Source organism: Grammomys surdaster, unplaced genomic scaffold (assembly GCF_004785775.1).
Source record: "Grammomys surdaster isolate TR1022 unplaced genomic scaffold, NIH_TR_1.0 125979, whole genome shotgun sequence".
Lineage (NCBI taxonomy): Eukaryota > Metazoa > Chordata > Mammalia > Rodentia > Muridae > Grammomys > Grammomys surdaster.
Window position 1 is genome coordinate 4,576,165 of NW_021620795.1, and position 9,409 is coordinate 4,585,573.

At 43.8% G+C, this 9,409-nt stretch overlaps 1 protein-coding gene across 2 annotated transcripts in view; it reads right to left on the reverse strand.

Moving 5' to 3' along the window:
• Cacna2d3 (calcium voltage-gated channel auxiliary subunit alpha2delta 3) overlaps positions 1–9,409 on the reverse strand; it is a 793,771-nt gene that overhangs the window by 612,904 nt on the left and 171,458 nt on the right. The gene's annotated exons all lie outside the window — the stretch shown is intronic.

The window sequence follows — 9,409 nt, forward strand, 5'->3', positions numbered from 1 at the left end:
ATTACTAAAACAACCAGAGAGAAACCTGAAAATCAAACCTGGCTCTGACTGGAAGCTGACATGACACCCAGGAAAGAAACAGTTGTCAGCTAATCAAATGCTGCCTCATTCAAGGAATGTCCTAAGAGGCTAATTGGATGCTTGGTTTCCTCATCTCGACTTAAGACAGATTTTTCTTTAAAGCTCATGTACAATGGAGATCAGATCATCATGTTAAGCAACATAAGCCGTATTCAGATAGACTAAAACTAGTCCCGAGGCCATTCACTCATGCATGCTTCCTCTCAGATGTGGAGTCTGTACTGAGAGGGGAGGGGAGTAAGACATAAAAGCTAAAGGAGGTATTTGGGAAGATTAGCAGGAGGGAGAGGGGAAGGGAAGAGAGTGATGGGATGAATATCACTAATTAAACAGAGAGAGAGGGAGAGAGAGAGAAAGAAAGAGAGAGAGGGAGGAAAGGAAGGGGAGAGGAGAGACAATATCACAGTGGGGCTGGGAGACAGCTGTCAGAAAAGTACTTGCTGTGCAAGCACAAGGATTTTAGTTCAGTACCCAGAACAGAAATAGGGGGCGATGATGATGATGATGACGATGGAGAGGAAAAAAAGGAGGAGGAGGAGGAGGAGGAGGAGCAATGGCAGTAACAGCAGCAACTGCTGCCCCACTGCTACCACCACCACCACCAGGCATGATAGCACACACATATAATCCCACCACTGGGGAGATAAAGACAGATGAATCCCTGAGACTGGCTAGTCAGCCAGCCTACACTACTCTGTAAGCTTAGGCCAGTAAGAGACCTTGCCTTAAAGAAGAAAGGGGAAGAAAAAGGAAGAAAACCAAAACAAAAACAAAGAACAAACAAGGTAGATGGTACCTACAATTGTCCTCTGGCTGTGCACATAGATCCATGCTAGCTTGCTGACCTAGTGAGCTTCCTGTTGCTGTGACAAATCGCTCAGACCAAAGGGGTGAAGAAAGGACTCATTTTAATGTCCATTTCCACAGAACAAGTCACCACTGAGGGAATAATCAGGGCAAGAACTTAGGCAGAAACTTTGCAGCAGGAGCAGACACGCAGACCATGGAGGAGTGCTGCTTACTAGCTTGCTCCCTGCCTCTGCTCGGCTAGTTTCATAGCCCAGGATAACCTACTCACACACTACAAACAGCTGGCCAGGACCGACTCCAGCAACTAGCAATCAAGAAAATACTCACAGCCACGTTCAAGAAGCTGCTGGGGCAATTCCTCAATCAAAGCTCCCTCTTCTCAGCTGAGCCAAATTTACAGCCACAAGAAGCCATTACACCTGCACACACACACACACACACACACACACACACACACAAGAATGTATCAATGAAATCTATAATTGTATGCACTGGCCACTCACTAATTTAGAAGATATACATAATGAGAGTTTAAATTTATTTAAAGCAGCAATTCTAAAAGTGATCCAGAAACTCCTGAAGGCTCCTCAGACCCTCTCAGGGATCCATGCAGTCCCTTTTCCAATAGTATACCTCACTGGAATTGGCTTGCTTCGTGGATAGCAGCAGGTAAAACAGTCTGATGCAGACGGACATGTAAGAATCCATATGTCTCTGCTAAGTCAAACATTAGAGAAATTTGCCAAATAAAGGGAAAATGAATACCAGTTATTATTCATAAAATGCATGGTTTGCATAATACATTTTTCATCTTTTAAATTAGTTTCTCTCTAAATTTCTTAATTTTAAGAGGTAATAAATATTAACAGGTATATTGCTTGTGCGCAAAAGCTCTGGTGGACCCTGAGTGGTTTATAAGAACACAAAGGGATCCGAAGACAGAAGTTGGTTTGAATAAAGTCTCAGCTTTGTTCACATTAAGTGGGAATGCTGCATCTTATTGGGAATCCCAAAAGGAGTTCACAGTATGTCAGTGTGAAAGCAACATCACGATGCTCTTATCCTTATAAAAAGGCTGAGGCACTGAACCTGGCGGCATGATGTGTTGCTTTACTTCAAACTGAGTTGCTAACACCTCCCCTCAAGCTTCGACTAAGGAAAATCGGGGGTTCATGCTTCGGCTTGACTCTGTGGTGTCTAGAGAGTTACTTTAAGTGATAAGTCAAAGGATATTTAATAGCAGGATAATTTCCAGGACTTAAATATCTATCCCACCACCTCTACCTTTAAACATGGGAACTAGAAGGCACCATTTTTCGTGGCCAGCAGAGGCCAGCCTTCTACTCAAGGCTCAGCTACAAAAATAGTATATGCTGTGTCACTCAAAACACATCTCTTTCCAGTTCCAATTTCCAAATCCTTTGAGACAATGAAACTAGGCTCTGAAAGGAGAGTTTGGGAGGGTGGGCGTGCTGCTTCCATGACAGAGCTCTGACCTTGCAAGTGCAGGTTGGACCCTGGCTCAACCATTAAAAAAAAAGTGAAGCACTCTTTGTCTGATAGGAGATTAGAGCTGGAGGACAAAGGCAGAGATCCCAAGAAAACAGTGAGGTAGAAAAGGGTTTTAACAGTTCCTTAAGACTTAAAGGAGACCCCTAGCAGCCAGCAGTGAGCTGGGGATACTGACCTAGGGTTCTAGAAGCAGCAAATCCAAGTCTCAGACCAAGAGCAACACCAGACGCCAGAGAAGAACGTTAAATAAGAAGATACAGGTACTGGAAAGTGAGACCTCTGCCCTGAGCACCAGGGCCAATGGGTTCTTAGAATGAAGCTAATCCTGAGGTATAAATGCTATTTCTGACTCACCTGAGAACAGACCAAGATGAAGACCTGCTGCACTATTTAATAGACATTCTGAGCTGCTATGTGTGCAAGGGCCTGTGATGGCCCAGGAGTTACAGGATCATCCTTATCCCTGAACCCTGAGATCACACATAAAGATCAGATGAGTTACTCTTGGAGCCTGCTCTCTTGAACCTCTCTAGGAAATCATTATTCCTCCTTTCCCTGCTCTCTTCTTCTTCCTTCATAGCAAAGCTGTTTTGACCCCTGCTTGAAACCCAGTCACAAGAAGCTGGACTTATCTTTTCCAGTACTGTAACCCTATGATTACTGACCCACCCACAGCTCATATTCATAGGGATTTTTCTTAATAAAGATTGATGCAGAAGCGATAAGAGATGATAATTGTGGTGGTGGTGATGATGATGATTTCATGATGATACACTGCAATCTGATGAAACCTGAGATACAGGTAAAGAGGCAGGTGCACTGTCCTTTGGCTCTCTAATGGTGACATCTCCCACCTGTGGGAAGTGGCCTGGGATGAGGGACCCTGGACAGTCTAACCCTGGCTAACAGTTTCCTCTGGTGTCTGAATAAAACTTCTGTGACAAACACTGGAAACTTTTCCTAAGTTCAAAAGCCAGCCAGGATCTGTGGATCTGTGGTTTTCCTCTGTTCACCAGATGTGCTCCAAAGTTCACAGCAGGGATCAGGTTTTATGCTCAAGGCTAATTCAGTACTGAAAATACAAAACACACACACACACACACACACCCTTAACACAACTAACAGCAACTTCCCATTTACAGAGGGAGTGAAATGAATCTTTGCCTTCAGTGATTCTATAATATCAAGAGATCTAGAAAAAAAATGTACTTCACAAAGAATCCTCACTTGATCCTTTGGATTTTCTTATGAGGTTCAGTATTCTGACCTTAACATTGTTTGCCAGCATTTCCTCTCTAATCATGAAGGGAGTTGACCTATTTAACTCTTGACTTTCTGGTAAGATCTCCCTACATCTCTCCCCTGAACCTTCTCTGTGAGGAGACTGACCATACTGACCAACTGCATGGGATCGCTTATACCAGTGTTATAGTCACAAATCTCAACACAATAGGTGTCAACTCAAGATCCCAGAACTAGGAGTAATTCAGCAGTTCTCTGTTTCCCTCCTTCCCATTGCCTACTCTCCCTACAGCTCAGATGCCAACAGATGCTTCTTGATAATGGACCAAGTGTGTTCTACTTTCTTGCCACCCTGAAGACGTCACCCTTCCTACTCAGGATGTTAGTGACTATTGGAGTCAGGACAGATAATTGCTTTGGTCTTACCAGGAAATGTTTGGTGTCGCTGGAATCAGAAGATTTTGAAGAAGAAGGAGAGAAATCCATGAAGATCTAGAGTCAGGGGCAAGCCTTTAGTGGTATAGAACAGTAACATGTATCAAAGGCCTTAGAAAGGATCCTACAAGAAGAGATGGGTCTGATCGGCAGCAACTGCATGAATTCCACATGTCCATACCAAACTATGTCAAAGAATGAAAAGAAAGGGCATATAGTGTGTTGCAAAATAATACAAGCAATTATTAGCCTATTTTCTCTTAAATCAATAATCTCCATACAACCAGCTAAAAGGACATCTTCTGTGTTTGCAGCAGGTTATCCAACCATGCATTATTTTTCTCTCTTCTTTTTTAGATCTCTATTCTAACTTTAAGGGTGAGAATAACATCATTTTATAAATTAAAAATATGAAATATGCAGTTTTATTTAGAACACAATAGGGGCCCCTTCTGGGTTTTTTTTTTTATTTGCTTATTTTAAATGTTTTCCATTGAAATAGAATATATCACTCCCCCTTAACCTTTCTTCATTACAGATTCTCACAGCTAACCTCCTTAGAATCTTTCTCATGCCCCCCTTCAAGTTGATATCATAGTCAAAACACTAAATATACAGAAAAGAAAAGGTATTGATACCTGAAAAAAATTGAAGATAAATAAAATTCCATCAGAGCTATACTTGATTTCTCAATGGAAACAGAGCTAGAAGAGCCTAGAGCAACACATTTCAAGTATGAAAACACCACAGCTATCAACCTGGACTACGATACCCAGCAAAACTATCTGCCATAGTCAAAAGAAAGGAAAAGAAAAAAAACTTTTCATGATTGAAACAACCTAAAAAATTCACGAGCTTATTTAATAAAGGAGGAATATGGGTTCAATCAAAATCCCTGCAGATAAATAGTAAAGCAGAATCTGTTCAGTCCTGTGCTGAACACATTTCCTGGACCTATCTGTGCTGTTATCAACAGTCTGCTGGGAGTTGGTGTCACCTGTGTGCTGCAATAGGGAGCTGAGGCAATGAGGGGATTACTTAGTGGGTGAAAGTCAAAGGTTTGGAGAGAGATTTTAAACTTAAAAAGGCCTGACATCTAATTGCTCAGACTTTTGAACTTTTTCTTGGTAGAGGGACAACAGATTGACAGCCCAAATATTTACAGACTGGTTTTGAAAGGCTCATTTCATTCCCATAATCACCTGTCTCATTGATTTTGTTGCCAGCAGCAGCTTAGACTCTGAAAAAGAATCAAATATCAAGAACTGGGACAGTCACTTGACAAGAGCTGCCCAAAAGCAGCTCAGAGAAAGCAAACACTATGTGACAGGCACAAAGGAGGTGCTGGCAGTGGCCTCCACTCTCCTTATGGCCTACAAAGGGGACCATAGTGCTAAGGTGAAGGAGTACACCCAGCTCTTGACAGTCCAAACACCTAAGGGAGAGGAGAAACCCACTTGGAAATTGCCCTGGGACATCCATAAGAGATTTTTCCATTGTCACCTGTATTTTCAGCCTCCTCCTGTTCTGCAAGGCACCAAAGAAGGGTTTTAGTAAAGCCATATCCCTTCCCCCAAAAAATGTCCTGCACAGCTGTGCAGGCATGGCATCGAGGACTGACTGCATTACTAGGGACTTCTGTCCATCAGTATCTTCCCTCTGCAGAAAGGAATTGGGAGGGTATGAAGAGGACCACAGGATCACACAGCAGGTAGACATGAAAGAATGACACAAAAGAAAGATATGGCTGGTCTCCAATAATCAAGACTGAAGCCACCACACTGTGATTCTGTTTCTAAGACTCCATTTGTTCCACAGATTACACTTTGTGTGTCTGATAAACCAGGCAGGATCCTGAACACCAAGCCCATGACGCTGAATAAGATAAACCCTGAGGAAGTCTGTAGTCCTGAGTCAGCAGGAGCTGTGTGATCAATGGACAAAGATACAATGGGATAGAAATAACCCTGAGGGGGGTGGCCAAGGTAGTGACCGCCATCTTGTAAGACCCTTGTATGGTAATCAGGCTCAAAAAGTGGAATGATAGTGAGGGAAGAGTGTGTGAAAGCAGAGCCTAGGAAGGTCCAGAGTAAGAGGCTGCCTGTGGTTCAGTGTAGTGTTCTTGCTTCATGTCACCGGACCACATGCAGCTATGGAGGGAGGCATCATGAAAGACAAGGCCAGGGAGTGCAGTGCTGAGAGCAGGGAACTTGTAGGTAGGACAGCTGGAGCCACCAAAGGACTTGGGGAGAGGATACACTAGTAATCAGAAGTCGGGGGGGGGGGGAAGCAAAACCTCAGTGCATAAAACAGAGGGGTGAATGCAATCCTAGAAAGAGCACAGAAGCCAGGGTCAAGAGGCAGAGCCAAGAGGTGCTTCCCCTAGACACATTGAGAAGGCTGATAGTTAACAGAAACCTTCTGAGCCTGAGTGTCTTCATTCAGAACACCAGGGATAATGATGCCCCTGCCCCAGCACTGCTCTTTAGCCTCACTAGGAAAGCATTTGTAAAGGGCCCAGCATGATGACCACCCACCAAGAACCACCATAAATCCCAGGGGTCCCTTATTTTTCCCTCTCAGTCCCTCTGTTCCAGAGGACTCTAGTGCTGTGGAGTGCCTTTCTAAAATGGAGCTCCTGTTGGAAAGGCCAGTTCCACCCAGGGTCTTTGATGATGCTTATGCTCCCAGTTCTGCTTTCTCTGCCACTCTGCAGGAGCTGAGATGCTCTACCACAGCAACCCAAGTGTACCTTTAGCCAAGCATCGAGGCAGAACACAGACCTTCAAAGATCACCTCTTAGTGTTTATATCACAGAAAGAAGGCAAGCCCAGTAAAATTTGCCTTCCTCTGTCGCAAGAGAACATATGAGTCTTCCTACTCCTTCTGTTAGCAGAACCAGTGTTTGGCAAGAAATCCCTTGGTGAGCTGAGAAGATTTATCACTGTAGAAGGGAGACATAGAAATGCATTATTTCTGTAGCATCTATTTTGCCAGATCATTTCACACAAACACCAGCAACAGAAAAGCACTATTTCACTGTCAAGACACTTAATGCTGCTCATACATTTGGGTCATTTTCCCCCTATATGATAACTGCATATCTAGAAGTGAGTCACCTGGAACTGCCCTCCTGCCCCTGTGCCACCCCAGAGGAAGTGGGACGTGAGTGAGGAGACCTCTGAGCAATCACAAGTGATTGGGATAAAAGCCAATCATAAAGGGAGGGGGCGTCTAAATGTGTTCGAAATCAGGAACCAGCGCAGAGGTGGGATGTCAAAAGTAGCAATGGCCAAAGCACAGCTGCACTTGAACATGGACCCCTGGCTAAATTTTCTCCCCAAAGATAAAATTCTATATCTACAGTGGGCTTTGTAAAATTACAACACAAGAACTGAGAGGTTAGGGGTGGGAGGTGGAACCACAAGGACATGTACACCCCAAAGTGTCGCCAAACATGGGACTTGGGAGCAATTGTCCTACTTTTCTAGAAAACCCAACCCCAGATGCCCTGATAATTCCTCTCTGGGAAGCAACTGCTATGAATTACAGGGGAAAGGTTCCCACTCCCAAACCTGGCCACATGCTCATGTGTTCAAACCCTTGGTCTTCAGGTGATGGCACTGTTTTTAGAAATCTCTCTCTCCCTTTCTCTGTCTCAACTATCCTCTCAAACCCCCTCCCATGCCCTGAATAAACTATTTTATACTGTAGCATCCTGTGGCTGGTCCCCCAGAGGGAAGGGATGGTTCAGCATGGGCCACAGAGGCAACCCCTTCCCCCACACCTGACTGTACATCCACCAAAACATATTTTTTCTCTTTATCTTTTTATAAAACACAAGTATAAACATCTGTAAACTCTGCCATGCCTTCCCCTACCAGAATGGTAGATGGATATGCATTAAAACCATGAGCCAAAAGAAATCCTCACTTCCCTTGAGTGGCTGTTTGATCATTTTGTCACAAGGACTATAAAAATAAGTAATACAACAATAAAGAGAAGACCTAAGTCCTGAACCTTGAGTTGGAAAATGACAGGTGAGGCAGAATTCCTAGAAAAGGACTAATGGTGTTGTACACAGTTCCCTGTCCCTAGGGAGAGGCAGTCTATGAAGGACCTTGTTTATATAATACAACCGTCATGAGCCACCCTAAGATGACTGATAAGCAGAAGCAGACATCTTTGACAAAGATTTGATGGGCAAGAGAACAAGAGGAGGAGAAGAAAGAGGTGGCATCTTTGGTGGCATGTAAGTAGCAAGCTTTATGTCCCTCCATTAGGACAAAGTAATGTAGCTACTGCTCTGTCCACTCTGTGTTACTCTAATGAAGACAGCTGACCACGACAGGTCAGGAAGACAAGACTGTGTGCCAACTGTGTGACAGTGCTGCCTGCTAACTCACAGGGTACAACCCAGTTGCCGCAGGTTAGAGATCAAATGAGAGCAGGTCCAGCAGTGTGCACCAACTTGGTTGTTTGTCAGGGGCTAAGACCAGAAACTGTAGACAGATGTATGATGTTCAAATCTGTGTGGCACAGTTTGCTCTCTATGTGACAAGCCTCTGCCCTCTGCTCTCTGCCAGCCTCCATTCTTTCACAGAAAAATGGGTAATCCCAGGCTCTACAGCATTCTTGCAATAATCGTCTGTGTATACACACACACACACACACACACACACACACACACACACGAAGGCTTTAGAGGAAGTTGGACATGGAACAAAGGTCAAAATATGGTGGTGATGATAGCAGAGAGAACAATAAATCCAGCATTTGTTCTAACTTCTAAAACACGGTCATTCTCTCATCCTAACAAGAAGTAGCCATTCAGCTGGTTTCTACAACCTATCAGATACACTAAATCTGGATGTGACTCCAGGCAGTGGGATTTCTCAAGTGTATTCATAAAGCTTTGAGTGCCCCTGGCCAGTCTTTGTAAATTCTGAGCTTCTCATGGAAATAGGTTGCTAAATGTCTATATATTTGTAGGGTGGGATGACAGCTCTCAGATTTGTCACCAAAGATGTTGCAATAAAAACTAATCATCTCTAATTTTTTGGGTCTCTGCTTATAGGAAGTTTTATTTTCTTATTATGACATAAATGCACTTAGCATTCCACTCAGCTCAATTATTGCATACAGAGTGTCACTCCAACACACAGCACTCCAGAGCGATTATGTACCCACGTAAATACACTTGCAAATCTTTTAAGCTGATGTTGGGAGCACTTCTTAACTGTGAGCACAACAGAGCTAACAGGCTTCACGGAGTTCAGAGTTCTCTCTCTCTCTCTCTCTCTCTCTCTCTCTCTCTCTCTCTCTCTCT